This window comes from Scyliorhinus torazame, chromosome 30, assembly GCF_047496885.1.
Source record: "Scyliorhinus torazame isolate Kashiwa2021f chromosome 30, sScyTor2.1, whole genome shotgun sequence".
In the NCBI taxonomy this organism is placed as follows: domain Eukaryota; kingdom Metazoa; phylum Chordata; class Chondrichthyes; order Carcharhiniformes; family Scyliorhinidae; genus Scyliorhinus; species Scyliorhinus torazame.
Genome location: NC_092736.1, coordinates 32,244,466 through 32,263,782, shown reverse-complemented (window position 1 = coordinate 32,263,782; position 19,317 = coordinate 32,244,466). Strand labels below are relative to the sequence as shown.

Below are 19,317 nucleotides of genomic sequence, written 5' to 3'. Positions count from 1 at the left end.
CCAGTAGGGAGGTGAGAGTGACTGCCCTTGACTTTCAAAGCACCTTATGACTGACTTCAAGGCGCCCAAGCAAAGTGTAAGTCAATGGGAGTCAGGAGAAAAGCTGGTTCTGCTGGTTAGAATCATACCCGGCACAAAGGAAGATGGTTGTGGTGGTTGGAGGGCAATCATCTGAGTTCCAGGACATCTCCTAGTGCAGTGTCATTGAATCATAGAATATGCAGTGCAGAAGGAGGCTGCTCGGCCCATCGACTCTACACCGGCCCCAGGAAAGAGCACCCGACTTAAGCCCACACCTCCACCCCATCCCCGCAACCCAGTAACGCCACCTAACCTTTTTGGACACTAAGGGAAATTTAGCGTAGCCAATCCCACCTAACCTGGGAGGAAACCGGAGCATCCGGAGGAAACCCAGGCAGACACGGGGAGAACGTGCAGTGACCCAAAACCGGGAACAGAACTTGGGACCCTGGAGCTGTGAAGCAACAGTGCTAACCACTGTGCTACCGTGCCGCCCGTGTCCTAGGCTCAACCATCTTCAGTGCTTCATCAATGACCTTTGGAGATGTTCAGGGCAGCACGGTGGCGCAGTGGGTTAGCACTGCTGCCTCAAGGCGCCGAGGTCCCAGGTTCGATCCCGGCTCTGGGTCACTGTCCGTGTGGAGTTTGCACATTCTACCCGTGTGTGCGTGGGTTTCGCCCCCACAACCCAAAGATGTACAGGCGAGGTGGATTGGTCCCGCTAAATTGCCCCTTAATTGGAAAAAATGAATTGGGTGGACTAAATTTTTTATTATTTTTTTAAAAAGAAGTGGAGATGTTTCTGATTATTGCACAATGTTCAGCACCACCCACGACTCCTCAGATACTGAAGCAATCCATGTTCAAATGCAGCTAGGCCTGGATCAGGCTTATTTTTTTTAAAAGTTCCTCAGAATGTGGGCGTTGCTGGCTGAGCTGGCATTTATTACTCATCCCTAATTGCCCTGCAAGGGCATTTAAGAATCAACACATCGCTGCGTGGCTGGAGTCACGTGTAGGCCAGACCGGGTAAGGTCGGCAGATTTCCTTCCCTAAGGGACATTAGTGAACCAGATGGGATTTTACAACAATTGACAATGGTTTCATGGTCATCATCAGACTTATAACTCCAGATTTTTTATTGAATTCAAATTTCATCATCTGCCGTGGTGAGATTCGAACCGGGGTCCCTAGAACATTACCCTGGGTCTCTGGGTTACTAATCCAGCGACAATACCTCTATGCCATTGCTTCCCCAAGTGGAAAGTAACATTCACGCCACACGAGTGCCAGGCAATGGCCATCTCCAACAAGAGAGAATCTAACCACCTTTGACATTCAATGGCATTACCATTGCTGAAATACCCCCACTATCAAGATCTTAGGGGTTACCATTGACCAGAAACTGAACTGGACTAGCCACTGTGGCTAACCAGAGCGGGTCAGAGGTTTGACCCCGGACTGTAACGAGGTCAGAAGGGGAGTGACCCTGGCAGAATCCAAACTGAGCGTCCGTGAGCAGGATCTCACTCAGCAAATTCCGCTTGCCAGTCGTGCCGACGACACCTTCCATCACTTTGCTGATGTTGGAGAGTAGACGGATAGGCCGGGAATTGGCTGGGTTGGATTTGTCCTGTTTCTTGTGTACAGGACACACCTGGGCAATTTTTCACATTGCCGGGTAGATGCCAGTGTTGTAGCTGTACTGGAACAGCTGGGCTAGAGGTGCGGCAAGTTCTGGAGCACAAGTCTTCAGTACTATTGCGGGATATTGTCAGGGCCCAATACCTTTGCAGTATCCAGTGCCTTCAGCCGTTTCTTGATATCACGCGGAGTGAATCAAATGGACTGAAGATTGACATCTGTGATGCTGGGGACCTCCGGCGGGGCCGAGGCGGATCATCCACTCGGCACTTCTGGCTGACGATGGTGCGAATGCTTCAGCCTTGTCCTTTGCACGGATGTGCTGGGCTCCCCAATCATTGAGGGTGGGGATATTTGTAGATCCTTCACCTCAGTGTGTTGTTTAATTGTCCACCACCTTTCACGACTGGATGTGGCAGGACTGCAGAGTTTAAATCTGATCCATTGATCCAAGAATAAGAGGCGTTTCTTTTAAAAAGGGATGGGGGGGGCGGGGTTCTCCTGATAGACATGGCACTCGAGGGTTATGGGTGTGGTGAGGGTCAGGAAAATAGAGGCCACAACCAGATCAGCCATGAATCTTAAGTTCAATATTCCTCTGCTACTAACTTTCCCAAACATCTCTTCACATCGTAATGATGCTAAGGATGCGAATATCTTAAAGATTGTTAAAGAAATCAAAGACATTTATCGGCCTGGATGCTCCTATTCTAAACCTATGACATTATTACCAAGTGTCCATCCATCCGACTCTCCACCTTCAGCCTTACCTGGCTCCTGTGCCCGGGTGTCAGGCTCTGTTAAAGGGGAGGCCTGCACGAGAACATGCTTGTTCCTAACGAGAGCCACCAATAGAGGTCAGATGGATAAAGGCAGGTGCAGCACACTGGACATAAGACCATAAGACATAGGAGCAGAATTAGGCCATTCAGCCCATCGAGTCTGCTCCGCCATTCAATCATGGCTGATATTTTCTCGTCCCCATTCTCCTGCCTTCTCCCCATAACCCCTGATCCCCTTATTAATCAAGAACCTATCTATCTCTGTCTTAAAGACACTCAGTGATTTTGCCTCCACAGCCTTCTGCGGCAAAGAGTTCCACAGATTCGCCACCCTCTGGCTGAAGAAATTCCTCCTCATCTCGGTTTTAAAGGGTCGTCCCTTTAGTCTGAGATTGTGCCCTCTGGTTCCAATTTTTCCTACAAGTGGAAACATTCTCTCCACGTCCACTCTATCCAGGCCTCGCAGCATCTAGTCCGTTTCAATAAGATCCCCCTCATCCTTCTAAACTCCAACAAGTACAGACCCAGAGTCCTCAACCGTTCCTCATAGGACAAGCTCTTCATTCCAGGGATCATTCTTGTGAACCTACAAGGACTTGGATGAAGGGCTCGAAGGTATGGTTGCAAAATATGCTGAAGACACAAAGATAGGTCGGAAAGTAAATTGTGAGGAGAATGTAAGGGGGGGGGGGACCTTCGGCCTCTCCTGCTGGCGGGATCATCCAGTCCCTTGAAGGTCAAGGGGCATTTGAACGGGCCGCTGAAACTGCTGCACAAATACATGTAATCCTGAGGGGATCTTGTGGGGCCGAAAAGTCTGAGTGAAGGAGGGCTGCCAGGGGATGCAGGTAGGCTAGGTGAGTGGGCAAGGATCTGGCAAATGGGGGGGGGGGGGAACGCGGGCAATAACGAGGCCTGGGGGGGTGACAGCAGGGACCAGCTGTGTGCAAACCACAAACAGTTAGCACGAAAATGTGCAAAGGACCTCCGTCTAGGGCTGGATTCCCCGATCCCCTAGTTTCCTGGCTGCGATGTCCAACCACGAGCAGGTTGGCTGGATTGGCCATGCTAAATTGCCCCTTAGTGTGCAAAGGTTAGGTGCTCTTTCGGAGGGTCGGTGCAGACTCGATGGGCCAAATGGCCTCCATCGGCCCTTTGGGGAGGGATTCTAAGCACGCCATTCGCTGGTGGCGGGATTCCCTCTTCCCGCTGCCTGTCAACAGGATTTCCCAAGGAAACCTAACCGGCAAGCAGCAGGAACAGAGATCCCAGAGGACCGGAGAATTCCGGCCTAGACTTTCCAATGTGTCGGTGAGATGAGAGCACAGCACTTCAGAGACAGCCAATCAGCATACAGAAAGCTGAGCTCTGCTCATATGGGCCAATGGAATGGGCACCAGCTCCGAATTCCAGGCAGGATGGGTTTGGCAGGCTGAGAACGTGAGCTAAATGAATTGACGCTCACAGTGAATCATCACACACACCTGCCCCAGTAGCCCATATGTTTTAATTAGTTAGTCACTGGCTGTTTAATCAGCACAAAAGCAGCTGACAGCTGCCAAGCTGTTTGCTTTACACCACAGCAGTTGTGAATTTGCAGCCCGTAGCAAGCGGCCTGGTTTATTCTGAATACCGGAGAGTGATTTATCATCTCTACTCATCTTCAGCAACATGCCTCACTAAATCCCTCTGCTTGTATTAAATCGCTGTATTGATTCAGCAACAGCAATATCAGGGCATTATTGAACAGTGAACATAGAACATAGAAAAATACAGAACAGGCCCTTCGGCCCACCACGTTGTGCCGAACTTTTGTCCTAGATCAAGAACAAATAAATCTAAACTATATCATTTTACCGTGATCCATGTACCTATCCAATAGCCGCTTGAAGGTCCCTAATGTTTCCGACTCAACTACTTCCACAGGCAGTGCATTCCATGCCCCCACTACTCTCTGGGTATAGAACCTACCTCTGATATCCCTCCTGTATCTTCCACCTTTCACCTTAAATTTATGTCCCCTTGTAATGGTTTGTTCCACCCGGGGAAAAAGTCTCTGACTGTCTACTCTATCTATTCCCCTGATCATCTTATAAACCTCTATCAAGTCGCCCCTCATCCTTCTCCGTTCTAATGAGAAAAGGCCTAGCACCCTCAACCTTTCCTTGTAAGACCTACTCTCCATTCCAGGCAACATCCTGGTAAATCTCCTTTGAACCTTTTCCAAAGCTTCCACATCCTTCCTAAAATGAGGCGACCAGAACTGCACACAGTACTCCAAATGTGGCCTTACCAAGGTTTTGTACAGCTGCATCATCACCTCACGGCTCTTAAATTCAATCCCTCTGTTAATGAACGCGAGCACACCATAGGCCTTCTTCACAGCTCTATCCACTTGAGTGGCAACTTTCAAAGATCTATGAACATAGACCCCAAGATCTCTCTGCTCCTCCACATTGCCAAGAACTCTACCGTTAACCCTGTATTCCGCATTCATATTTGTCCTTCCAAAATGGACAACCTCACACTTTTCAGGGTTAAACTCCACCTGCCACTTCTCAGCCCAGCTCTGCATCCTATCTATGTCTCTTTGAGGCCGACAACAGCTCTCCTTACTATCCACAACTCCACCAATCTTCGTATCGTCTGCAAATTTACTGACCCACCCTTCAACTCCCTCATCCAAGTCATTAATGAAAATCACAAACAGTAGAGGACCCAGAACTGATCCCTGCGGTACGCCACTGGTAACTGGGATCCAGGCTGAATATTTGCCATCCACCACCACTCTCTGACTTCTATCGGTTAGCCAGTTAGTTATCCAACTGGCCAAATTTCCCACTATCCCATGCCTCCTTACTTTCTGCATAAACCTACCATGGGGAACCCTATCAAATGCCTTACTAAAATCCATGTACACTACATCCACTGCTTTACCTTCATCCACATGCTTGGTCACCTCCTCAAAGAATTCAATAAGACTTGTAAGGCAAGACCTACCCCTCACAAATCCGTGCTGACTATCCCTAATCAAGCAGTGTCTTTCCAGATGCTCAGAAATCCTATCCCTCAGTACCCTTTCCATTACTTTGCAGACCACCGGAGTAAGACTAACTGGCCTGTAATTCCCAGGGTTATCCCTATTCCCTTTTTTGAACAGGGGCACGACATTCGCCACTCTCCAATCCCCTGGTACAACCCCTGTTGACAGTGAGGACGAAATGATCATTGCCTACGGCTCTGCAATTTCATCTCTTGCTTCCCATAGAATCCTTGGAAATATCCCGTTAGGCCCAGGGGACTTGTCTATCCTCAAGTTTTTCAAAATGCCCAACACATCTTCCTTCCTAACAAGTATCTCCTCGAGCTTACCAGTCTGTTTCACACTGTCCTCTCCAACAATATCGCCCCTCTCATTCGTAAATACTGAAGAAAAGTACTCGTTCAAGACCTCTCCTATCTCTTCAGACTCAATACACAATCTCCCGCTACTGTCCTTGATCGGACCTACCCTCGCTCTAGTCATTCTCATATTTCTGACATATGTGTAAAAGGCCTTGGGGTTTTCCTTGATTCTACCCGTCAAACATTTTTCATGCCCTCTCTTAGCTCTCCTAATCCCTTTCTTCAGTTCCCTCCTGGCTATCTTGTATCCCTCCAATGCCCTGTCTGAACCTTGTTTCCTCAGCCTTACATAAGTCTCCTTCTTCCTCTTAAAAAGACATTCAACCTCTCTTGTCAACCATGGTTCCCTCACTCGACCATCTCTTCCCTGCCTGACAGGGACAGACATATCAAGGACACGTAGCACCTGTTCCTTGAACAAGTTCCACATTTCACTTGTGTCCTTCCCTGCCAGCCTATGTTCCCAACTTATGCACTTCAATTCTTGTCTGACAACATTGTATTTACCCTTCCCCCAATTGTAAACCTTGCCCTGTTGCACGCACCTATCCCTCTCCATTACTCAAGTGAAAGTCACAGAATTGTGGTCACTATCTCATTGTGCATCCTTCCTCCCAGGACTGAAAATAAAAACACAAAAGCTTCATTTAGCAAGACCCCCTCGGAGTCAGAAGATGGTGGATTTGGGCGCAAGTAACGTTCACACCACACAAGTGCCAGGCAAGGGCGATCACCACCAAAAGAGAATCTAACTATCTCCTCTTGATATTAAGTGGTATTAATATCACTGAATCTCACACTATCAACGTCCTGGGGGTTACCATTAACCAGAAACCAAACGGGACTAGCCATATAAATACTGTGGCTACAAGAGCAGATCAGGTGCGGGGAACGTTGAGGTGAATAACTCACCTCCTGACCCCCCAAAGCCTGTCCACCATCTCAAAGGCACAAGTCAGGAGTGCGATGGAATACTCTCCACTTGCCTGGATGAGTGAGGCTCCAACAACACTCAAGAAGCTCAACACCATCCAGGACAAAGCAACCACTTGACTGGCACCCCATCCATCACTTTAAACATTCATCCCTCTCCACCGCTGACACACAGTGGCAGCCGTGTGTACCATCTACAAGATGCACTGCAGCAACTCACTAAGGCTCCTTCAAAAGCACCTTCGAAACCTGCAACCTCTAGAAGGACAAGGGCAGTAGTTACACATGAACACCATGACCTGCAAGTTCCCTCCAAGCCGCACACCATCCTGACTTTATCGCCGTTCCTCCACTGTCGCTGGGTCAAAATCCTGGAGCTCCCACCCTCAGAGCACTAGGTATCTATTGCAGCTGTTCAAGAAGGCAGCTCACCACTCTCTTCCAAAGAGCAATTCGGGGCCCACATCTCATGAAAGAATAAAAATAACTCCCCCACATTTCTATTTCTGGACAGGTGGCCAATATCTACCCCAATGAAGGAGGACGATGTGGTGAACTGTGCCAAAGGCTGCAAGGTGGATGAGGAAAGATAACAGATTTGCAGTCACGGTCAGTGTTGCTCATGGTTCTGTGGAGTTTAGTGTTGGGAGAGTGCTTGACATGGCGGGATATTTGAGCGTTGGCAATGCGTTGAACGGCTTTGGGGAATTTAAATACCACAAACAGAAACTGGGTAATCAACACAATGTGTCAGTTATGTTCAAAAAAACACGTCCCCTGTTTCAGAAGGACGCAAATCCAAATATCCCAGGCAGCAGTAATGGTTTAGCCACTCGCTATCCAGCACGCAGGCAGAGGGTTTGCAGCGTTTGCGGTGAGAGTTACTCTGTTTGATCCATTGCAGGGCTCTCTGCAAGGGATCTGTAATCAGAATGGGCAACCAATCAGAATGAAGCCATGCACTGTCTCAATCAGGAAGAATAAACCAGGATGTGAAGGTTTAGTCAAACCTGAATTGATCCTTTGATTAGACCAGATTTCACGTACTGGTGCAATACTGCTCGCCATATTATAAAAAGGATATAGAGGCACTGGAGAGGGTGCAGAGAATGTTGACGAGGAGGATAAAGAAATGTGAGGGTTTACATACATCAGGCTGGGTCCCTCCCTCTGTTGAGAAATGAAGGGTACAGTAAGAAGCCTCCCGACACCAGGTTAAAGTCCAACTGGTTTATTTGAAATCACAAGCTTTCGGAGCGCTGCTCCTTGGTCAGGTGAAGTGGAAGCAGGTTCACAAACACAGCGTATATCGGCAGAGACACAATTGTAAGATAATTACAGATTGGAATGTGAAGATTGGTTGCAATGCGAGGTAAACAAGTCTATACAGCAGGATTTAGATCGTTGGAGACATCGGCGGAGAGATGGCAGATGGAGTTTAATCCGGACAAATGTGAGGTAATGCATTTTGGAAGGTCTAATGCAGGTAGGGAATATACAGTGAATGGTAGAACCCTCAAGAGTATTGACAATCAGAGAGATCTAGGAGTACAGGTCCACAGGTCATTGAAAGGGGCAACACAGGTGGAGAAGGTAGTCAAGAAGGCATACGGCATGCTTGCCTTCATTGGCCGGGGCATTGAGTATAAGAATTGGCAAGTCATGTTGCAGCTGTATAGAACCTTAGTTAGGCCACACTTGGAGTATAGTGTTCAATTCTGGTCGCCACACTACCAGAAGGATGTGGAGGCTTTAGAGAGGGTGCAGAAGAGATTTACCAGAATGTTGCCTGGTATGGGGGGCATTAGCTATGAGGAGCGGTTGAATAAACTCGGTTTGTTCTCACTGGAACGAAGGAGGTTGAGGGGAGACCTGATAGAGGTGTACAAGATTATGAGGGGCATAGACAGAGTGGATAGTCAGAGGCTTTTCCCCAGGGTAGAGGGGTCAATTACTAGGGGGCATAGGTTTAAGGTGCGAGGGACAAGGTTTAGAGCAGATGTACGAGGCAAGTTTTTTTTACACAGAGGGTAGTGGGTGCCTGGAACTTGCTACCGGAGGAGGTGGTGGAAGCAGGGACGACAGTGACATTTAAGGGGCATCTTGAGAAATACATGAATAGGATGGGAATAGAGGGATACGGACCCAGGGAGTGTAGAAGATTGTAGTTTAGTCGGGCAGCATGGTCGGCACAGGCTTGGAGGGCCGAAGGGCCTGTTCCTGTGCTGTACATTTCTTTGTTCTTTGTTCAAACAGTGTGAGTGGAATGAGGGATAATGACAGGTAATCGAGGTGTGAATTGTCTCAAGCCAGGGCAGTTGGTAGGATTCTGTAAACCCAGGTGGGGGTTACATGTCATGTGACATGAACCCGAGATCCCGGTTGAGGCCATCCTCACGCGTGCGGGACTTGGCTCCCAGTTTCTGCTCGGCGAATCTGCATTGGCGTGTGTCTTGAAGGCCGCCTTGGAGAATGTTTACCCGTCACGTTGGACTTTAACCTGATGTTGTCAGACTTCTTCTTGCCCACCCCAGTCCAGCGCCGGCATCTCCACATCGAGAAACGAAGGCCGAGGGGTGATCCAATAGAGGTCTTTAGAAAGATGGAAGGTTTTGAGGCGTGTGGGCGGAGAGAGAATGGTTCCTCGTTTGGGAAAGAGCATACCTCGCGGGAGGGCGTGGGGGTCGATGCCGGTGTGGATGGCGGTGGTGGGGGAGACGCTGATGCCTGCGATGTTGGGGGAGAGGGTGCCCACCTACACTCCCACTTCGACCTCTCGGAGGCCGGGCATGTCGGTGTCTGCGAGTCCCGCACATTACTTTCCCAGTCCGTTTCACCCCAACTCCAAAGAAAATGACTAAACGCGGGCGAATTGCGATGGGATTCGCGCAGCAACAGCCGTTGCGACTCGCACCAGCTTTCCCTCCCTTGACACTCTTTGGGAGAAACCCGCCCACCATCTTTTAAAAGAGGCCGTGATTTGAACAAAGTAAACCATACGGATTACACAGCCACTGGAGCTGCTGTCTGAATTCTCAGATTTCTACGGGGGCAAAATAGGTTCATGTCGCTCGTGTTGTTGCGCAGACGACCTCGATCCCCCGTGAGCAAGCAATACTATGGACTGCTACCTGCACGGGGTTCTTAAATGATAAAGCATGCACAGGAATACTTCCAGGCAGGAGGGACCTCAGTTATGAGGTTGGATTGGAGAAGCTGGAGCCCTTTTCCTCAAAGGAGCTTTGCTGGGGTGTTCAAAATCACCTGGACGGGTCTGGACAATGGTGGAAGGATTCGAGGACCAGGGGACACCGAGTTAATGTGATTGGCAAAGGAAGCCAACAGCAACAGGAGGGAAAATCTTTCCCACATAGTGAGTTCTGGAAAGACCCTCAGACTATAAGATATAGGAGCCATTCGGCCCATCATGTCTGCTCCACCATTCAATGAGGTCATGACTGATCTGATATGATAATCCTCAACTTCACTTATCCCCATAACCCTCGATCCCCTCACTGATTCAAAATCTGTCTCTCAGCCTCGAACATACTTAACGACCCAGCCTCTACGGTAAAGAATTCCACAGATTCACTCCCCTCTGAGAGGAGAAATTCCTCCTCATCTCTGTCTTAAATGGGTGACCCTCACTCTGAGATTCTGCCCTCTGGTCCTAGACTCTCCCATAAGGGGAAACATCCTCTCAGCATCGACCCTGTCAAACCCCCTGAGAATCCGATTTGTCTCAATAAGGTCGCCTCTTATTCTTCTAAACCCCAATGAGCACAGACCCGACCTACTCAACCTCTCCTCATAAGAAAATCCCTCCATACCCGGGATCATCCGAGTGAACCTTCTCTGGACTGCCTCCAATGCTAGTGATAAGGGGACCAAAACTGTTCACAGCATAGTAGGTGTGGCCTAACTAGTAACTGGAAAGCACTACCCGAGAGTGTGGTGGAGGCTTTGAAAAGTGAAATGGATAATTCCCTGAAGGGAAAACAGTTACAGCGCTATGGGGAAAAGGGGGGGACGAGCACTTGGTAGGCTGCTGTTGCAGGACGCAGCAGCATGAACACAACAGGCCAAATGGCCTCCTTCTGTGCTGGCCTACGCTGTGCTTCAAGAAGAATCAAACTCTCTCCTACTCAGTCCAAAGATGTGCAGGTTATGTTGTGTGCTGATCTGTGTGAGAGGTTTCCAGGATGGAAGACCGAGTGATGACAAAGATACACAAAGCTGTTTTGAAGAACTAAACTAATTTTATTAACACTACTAAAATTTGAATTCTACACTTATTCTGAATAGCAAACATTTCTGTAAGAATTAAACTATACCAACTAACACTATCAACTAATTATAACTATTATATCTTAACTAACTCTGCAATACACTATGAATCAGGGGCGGGATTCGCCGATCGCCGAAATCCCGACCGGCGATCGGCCGGAGAATTCCCGTTCGTGACTGAATCGGGGGCGGCGGCGCTTTTGTGATGCTCCGCCCCCTCCAAAGCAGCGTACTCAAGAGAGTACGCCGCGCGCAGTATCGGCGGCCTCAGGACACTGCCTGAGGCTCACCCCCCCCCCCCCCCCCCCCCGAAGCACCGCCCCCGACCGGCCGAATTCCCGATGACGTCGGTCGTGGGTGGTCTCATCCGTCGGGAACTCGGCGTGGAGGCTGCGGACTCAGTCGGGGGAGAGCCGATCCGCAGGGTGGGGGCGCCCTGTGGGTATTCGAATATTTTATGTTCTATGTCCTAAATTGAGCGAGGAAGTGTTCTTCTAATCTGAGTTCATTGAAGATAGTTGAATTTCGAAGCATGTAGATGGGAGTCCAACTTCTTAAATAACTCAATTTCCCAATTACGGTTCATAGTGGCTTCGAAATTCCACTGATTTCGGCCTCTCACCAATTTTGACACCGTGCCCAGGAAAACATGGATAACACTGATTCAGCAGTGCTGTAAAACCAATTTTGCCAGCTTTATTCCTCCTGACCTTTAACGAGGATGGAGTGTGTGTGGTTTTAAGTGAATGAAACAATTGGTAGAATGAGTTGAAAATGAGTTAAAATGTGTATTTTGTAACTTGCAGTCTCATTCAGACAGAGCTGCAGTGCTGTCAGGTGTGGAGATCTTTATCCGGCCTGTGTTTCAGGCCTCCTCCTTGAATATTTATTCCTGGTTTCTATAGGAAGTCATTGATATTCTACTCAAATAGATTATGTTGCCGCGGTTTCCAGTTCCAGTCTCACAATGAAAGCTTTCCCAATCGGGGCAACGTGCATTCCCTTGATCTACAGGAGCACGTGGGACGTGTCATCACTGTTTAAGCACTTGTTGAAACTTTAAATCTGTTTTTCTTTCAAAACACTTTTGAAATAGGTGCTAGAGGTGAATCATTCAGTCCCAGCACATCAGTGACAAACTGATCTCATGCCTAATATATACTGCCTAGCAAATGGTGATGGCCAATTTACCAGAAACATTGCACTGGCAACTTACCACTTCGTCTTAAATCAGAACTAGTTTCGCTGCCCCGGTTACAAAATGAACTTGTATGGTTGCGTCATTTTCGCAAGGGGCAACGAAAGGAGTCTGCAATGAGTTGTAGAGAAAACAAGGCTTTCTTTATTTAACACCTTAGCTATTATGTTCAGCTCCAGCAGGTCTTCTCTGGTCAATGCCTGACTGGCCGACTCTATTTATACTGAGGCACACAAACTGTGTTAAAGGTTCCCCTCCCCCATATCGGGAGAGCTCGTATTGTGTGAGCTCCACGGGTTAGTGGATGATCCCTACCTCCCCGTGAGACGCGTGCAGGTTGTACCAGTGGCATTCGATACTTACTGTAGCTGAATTAGAAAGATAACTTGGCTAACAAGGAGGGTGTCAATGTTCTGTTTGCCTATCCTATCAAGATCCCTCCTTTTGGGAGAGGTTGGGAAAGTTGGGCTATCACAGAGATTAAATGCCTTTACTGAGGTAGTCATTAAGTCAAGAATTGGTGACCTCCCTCAGCCAGGAAAACGTGCAGAGTAGCTGGTGAGCATGATTGGAACGTGTGGAGGGCAATTTGACAAATTCTGCCGTTTGCACAAGCCTACCTGATTGCTTGAACAGTTTGTAAATTTGCCGACATAAAACCGCTTAATAATATCCATGAAAAAAGATGCACATGGGGTGGCACGGTGGGGCAGTGGTTAGCACTGCTGCCTCATGGTGCCGAGGACCCGGGTTCGATCCCGGGTCACTGTCCGTGTGGAGTTTGCACATTCTCTCCCTGTCTGCAGGGGTCTCACCCCCACAACCCAAAAAAGATGCGCAGGGTAGGTGGATTGGCCACGCTGAATTGCCCCTTAATTGGAAAAAAAAAGAATTGGGTACTCTAAATTGATTTAAAAAGGTGCACAAAGATAGGAAATATACGCCACTGACCATTGATGTTATTTGACAATAATTCAGACATTGTGACCTGATGATGGAATTATCAATCTGAGCTGAGGAAAATGATTCACAACATTCATAAATTCAGCAGATAAGGGAGCAGAATTAGGCCAATTGGCCCATCGAGACCGCTCCGCCCATGGCTGATCTCAGCCTGGCCTTAACTCCACCGTCCTGCCCGTTCTCCGTAACCCTTCAACCCATTGCCAATTAAAAATCTGACTAACTCCTCCTTAAATTTACTCACTGGACGGGATTCTCTGGCCGTGTCCCAGGTCAATGGACTTCTCCATGTCCGCATCTCGCCTGAGGCGTTCTAGCGCTGGGCGGAGTGGAAGGACCCAGCCCATTGTCCCAGCATCCTCTGCACTCTGGGGTAGCAAATTCCACAGATTCACAACCCTTTGGGAGAAGTGGTTTCTCCTCAAATCGGTTTTAAATTTGCTACCTCTTATCCGAACACTCGGACCTCTCGTCCCAGAATGCAGAAATTTGGAATGAATGGAATATTTAAAGGAAATGTCTTTTGAACTAAGAGTCGTGAACTTTGGAAATGCTTGTTGCAATATTTGCTTCATCGAGATCAACCCAGCACTTCTCGGTCAGTGCTTTCTCCATAAGTAACCTTGACTAGTCCTACACCTCGCTCTCCATACCTTTAATGTTCCCTTTTCAAGCAACTTGTCTTGAACATTGATATATAGGAGCAGGAGGAGGCCATTAAGCCCCAGGCCAATGCTTCACCTCTTTGGTTCGACCATCCTGGCCAATCAAATCCCCTCAAATCACAACGCTAAACCAGAATACCTGGTCATTTAAATCTGAGATAGATAAAGGGCGGGATTCTCCATCCCGCCAGCTCCATTTTCTGGCACGGCTCGCGCCCCCCCCCGGCAGCGAGATTCCCCATTCCCGCAGCCAGCCAATGGGGCACCCCCATGCCTTTGGGAAACCCGCGAGTGTGGGTGCGCTGCCGGCAAAGCGGAGGATCCCGCCGACGGAGAATCCCGCAGAAGATTTTTGATAAGCAAAGGTATTAAGGCAGGTGTATGGAGTTAGGTCACAGATCAGACATGACCTCATTGAATGGCGGGACAGGCTCGAGGGGCTGAATGGTCTACTCCTGTTCCTATAGTTTTTTTTTTTTAATTTAGAGTACCCAATTCATTTTTCCAATTAAGGGGCAATTTAGCGTGGCCAATCCACCTAGCCTGCACATCTTTGGGTTGTGGGGGTGAGACCCACGCAAACACCGGGAGAATGTGCAAACTTCATACGGACAGTGACCCAGAGCCGAGATCGAACCTGGGACCTCGGCGCCGTGAGGCAGCAGGGCTAACCCACTGTGTCACCGTGCTGCCCTGTTCCGATGTTTCTATCTCATTGCTCCCTGCGGAAACTTGTTCTTCTGCAAATTAACTGCTGTGATTTCATGTCTTGCCACAATGGCAACACTCCAAATGTAACCCATTGGCCGAGATGTGTGGTGTAAACAGCTTGCTATCAGTGCCTGCCACATTCCCTTTTCTACCTGAACGTGTCTTTACTTTATTAGCAACCCTTCCTCAAAAGGCTCTGAAAATCCATACCCGTAGCTGCGCAACATTTTCTTTCCCGGCCCACTTGCTCAAGTTTCCCGAGTTTGCAGCCCAAACAGTTTGATGCCACCTACCTTGCAGCCTTCGCAAGTAATAACACCATAATGGATCCCCGACGATTTATCTCCACAGATCTTGCAAGGGATAATTTCAATTTGAGCTGGAAACAAAAACAAAGGAAGTGTTTAATCACAATTTACTTTTTTTTTAAATCCTCGGGAAGCATTTCCAACAATCTGCTAAACATTGTCCATGTTAAAACTGCATTGCGGAGCATAAGTCGCTGGCTTTCTGAATTTATCATCCAAGATCTTTTGTCTAATGCAGAACACCTGAGAAACAGTGCTGGTCCCATTCAGTGAAGATAGTTTCTTAGTTACATTAGACTGAATTTAGTAACAAAATAATGCTAGAATTTAGATGGTTAAGGGGGTGATCTGATCGAAGTGGCAAGGTGGCACAGCGGTTAACACTGCTGCCTCACAGCGCCAGGTGGATTGGCCATCCCAAATTGTCCCTTAGTGTTTACAAGGTGTATAGGTAGGTTAGGTAAAGAGGTTGTTGGGATAGGGAGGGGGGAGCTGGCCTGGGTGGAGTGCTCATTCGGAGGGTCAGTGCAGACTCAATGGGCCGAATGGCCTAATTCTGCACTGTTGAATGAGGTGTAACAGGGGGTTTTAACAGAATAAGTATTGCTATAATGTTTCATTGGATGAAAGAGTAGTTTATATGTGCAGAAATGTCAACTTTCTCCATTTTGACAAAAAATATTTGTAATAGAATAACATCCAAGTTTACGTCTAACATTTTTAGCTGCTAGCTTAATTCCATGTATATGTGTCAATCATTTATTTCACTAGTTGTAGTTTTTCAAACTATAGTTTTGTGATTTAACCACCTGGTTTGCAGTCTGTGACAATCCTTCAGTGTGATTGGTTGCTTATCTGCTTGATGACATCAGGGAATCCTTTGACTTGGCACCAGACTTAAACCGCACTTGGGGAAGAGAACATCCAATTCACAGCGATTACCAGCCCTTACATCACAACTGACTAAAACATCTAGCCCAGTGAACACTAACATTCTGTTTACCTGTGTGTCCATACACGTGGGGTTGTTCTGTCAGAATTGCAGACTGTTGTTTATAGAATCCCCACAGAACCATAGAATCCCTACAGTGCAGAAGGAGGCCATTCGGTCCATCAAATCTGCGCGGACCTTCTGAAAGAGCACCCGACCTCGGCACACTCCCTCGCCCTATCCCCATAACCCAGCCTAACCTGCACATCTTTGGACACTAATTGGCAATTTATCATGGCCAACCCACCTGCACACCTTTGGACTGTGGGAGGAAACCGGAGCACCTGGAGGAAACCCATGCAGACACGGGGAATGTGCAAACTCCACACAGTCACCTGAGGCCAGAATTGAACCGGGGTCCCTGGCGCTGTGAGACACCACTGTGCCACCCCAAACATTTTAAAAACTTTTTAAACTGTGACAATCCGGTTCCCCACACACATAAGGTTAGCTGGGCTGGTTTAGCACAGGGCTAAATCGCTGGCTTTGAAAGCAGACCTAAGCAGGCCAGCAGCACGGTTCAATTCCCGTACCAGCCTCCCCGAACAGGCGCCGGAATGTGGCGACTAGGGGCTTCTCACAGTAACTTCATCTGAAGCCTACTTGTGACAATAAGCGATTTTCATTTCATTTCCTCCGCAAATACCCTGTCAAGTCCTCAGGGGACAGGGAGGGAGGGGTGGGCCTTGGGTCGGGCGCTCATTCCAAGGGCCAGTGCAGACTCGATGGGCCGAATGGCTTCCTTCTGCACTGTAAATTCTATGATTCCATGATAGTTTCAATAAGGATCGCCATCTCCCGCTTTTCCTGCAGTTTCACGGAGAGAACATGAGGTGGCACTTTCGCTCTGTGATTTGCTGCAGTTATTCCAATAGCCGGCTGCAAACTATAGCCTTTGATTTCGCTCTGATTCAAATAGGCTCTGGGCGAAGTGTAAGTAGATGTGATCCAGTCATTTGCAACACATAAATGAATAACGTTCTACTCGAACTAGATTCAGTTTCGGAACATTTCTGAATCGAGGACGGCCCATGTCACAGATTTAACCCAGGTGGCGCCGATCTTCGAAAGGACAGGTTTGAAGGTTCCAGACGGCGCAAATACAACTCAGGATCAGTGATGGTTCCCTCAGTGTTTGACTTGCTGCAGGGAACTCAATGGTGTCCGTGACAGAGTTCAGCAGCTGTTACTGCTGCTATCTCCTCCAACGTGACCCGTTACCAAGCGTATCTGACTAACACCACAGCGTATGGCCCCAGGTTGTGCAGTTGCGTTTCCCTCTTCCCAGTTCCAGGCTGACCCCTGTTGTGAGGAGAGATGAGGATTTTGTTTGCTGTCTGTCTCAGTTTGACTGGGAAAGAGCAGGGGAGGGAGGGGGTGGGGAGAGATAGAAATCTTGCTGTTGTAATAATAATCTTTATTCTTGTCACAAGTAGGCTTACATTAACGCTGCAATGAAGTTACTGTGAAAAGCCCCTAGTCGCCACATTCCGGCGCCTGTTCGGGTACACGGAGGGAGAATTCAGAATGTCCAATTCACCTAACAGCACGTCTTTCAGGACTTGTGGGAGAAACCGGAGCACCCGGAGGAAACCCACGCAGACACGGGGAGAACGTGCAGACTCCGCACAGACAGTGACCCAAGCTGGGAATCAAACCCGGAACCATGGCACTGTGAAGCCACAGTGCTAACCACTGTGATTCAGCTACAATGGCCAATCAGATTAAGCCTATCAAAACATTCGTCAGAAGCAGTTCTTGACCAACCAGTCTAGTACCCCATGTAGCAAACTACTGTACATACCGCTACACGGGCTGTACCGCTACACGGGCTGTACCGCTACACGGGCTGTACCGCTACACGGGCTGTACCGCTACACGGGCTGTACCGCTACACGGGCTGTACCGCTACACGGGCTGTACCGCTACACGGGCTGTACCGCTACACGGGCTGTACCGCTGCCACACTGCAGACACACCGAGGGGGGGCCGCAGCCACTGAACACATCTGATTAGAAACAAAATGCACACGGGGCCAACGTGACTTATGTCACATTCCAGAATGTGAAGAATGTACAAGTCAACAGTCAAATCCAGGACTGATGGAGCACTGGTACACTGTCAGAGGGTCAGTACTGAGCGAGTGCTGCACTGTCACGGGGTCAGTACTGAGGGAGTGCTGCGCTGTCACAGGGTCAGTACTGAGGGAGTGCTGCACTGTCAGAGGGTCAGTACTGATGGAGTGCTGCGCTGTCACAGGGTCAGTACTGAGGGAGTGCTGCACTGTCAGAGGGTCAGGACTGAGGGAGTGCTGCGCTGTCACAGGGTCAGTACTGAGGGAGTGCTGCACTGTCAGAGGGTCAGTACTGAGGGAGTGCTGCGCTGTCACAGGGTCAGTACTGAGGGAGTGCTGCACTGTCAGAGGGTCAGTACTGATGGAGTGCTGCGTTGTCACAGGGTCAGTACTGAGGGAGTGCCGCACTGTCAGAGGGTCAGTACTGAGGGAGTGCTGCGCTGTCACAGGGTCAGTACTGAGGGAGTGCTGCACTGTCAGAGGGTCAGTACTGAGGGAGTGCTGCACTGTCACAGGGTCAGTACTGAGGGAGTGCCGCACTGTCAGAGGGTCAGTACTGAGGGAGTGCTGCACTGTCAGAGGGTCAGTACTGAGGGAGTGCTGCACTGTCACAGGGTCAGTACTGAGGGAGTGCCGCACTGCCAGAGGTTCAGTACTGAGGGAGTGCTGCGCTGTCACAGGGTCAGTACTGAGGGAGTGCCGCACTGTCAGAGGGTCAGTACTGAGGGAGTGCCGCACTGTCAGAGGGTCAGTACTGAGGGAGTGCTGCACTGTCAGAGGGTCAGTACTGAGGGAGTGCTGCACTGTCAGAGGGTCAGTACTGAGGGAGTGCCGCACTGTCACAGGGTCAGTACTGAGGGAGTGCCGCACTGTCAGAGGGTCAGTACCGAGGGAGTGCCGCCATGTCTGTGGTGTCAATAATTCTCATTATTCTTTCATGAGGTGTGAGCATCACAGGCTAAGCCAGCGTTTACTGCTCATCCCTAATGGGAAGGTGATGGTGAGCTGTCTTCTTGACCCGCTGCAGTCTATTTGGTGTAGGTATATCCACAGTGCTGTTAGGGAGGGAGTTCCAGGATTCTGACCCGACAGTGAAGGAACGGCCGATATATTTCCCAGTCAGGGTGGTGAGTGACTTGGAGGGGGACCTCCAGGTGGTGGGGTTCCCAGGTATCTGCTGCCCTTGTCCTTCTAGATGGTATTATGGATTTGGAAGATGCTGTTTCTTCTAGTTTGTGGACTAGCTTTGGGGGTCAGGAGGTGAGTTACACTCCGCAGGATTCCCAGCCTCTGCTCTGGTAGCCAGAGTATTAATGTGGCTAGTCCAGTTCAGTT

The 19,317-nt window shown here is 49.0% G+C and overlaps 2 protein-coding genes across 2 annotated transcripts in view; one reads left to right on the top strand and one right to left on the bottom strand.

The window, feature by feature from the left end:
* LOC140404486 (nuclear receptor ROR-alpha A-like) overlaps positions 1–14,984 on the bottom strand; it is a 113,367-nt gene extending 98,383 nt beyond the window's left edge. Inside the window, exon 1 of the mRNA XM_072493095.1 lies at positions 14,903–14,984. The gene's annotated coding sequence lies outside the window, so the exon portion shown is untranslated. The remainder of the gene's footprint in view (positions 1–14,902) is intronic.
* Positions 1–19,317, top strand: part of anxa2b (annexin A2b) — a 316,940-nt gene that overhangs the window by 237,048 nt on the left and 60,575 nt on the right. The window lies entirely within an intron of this gene.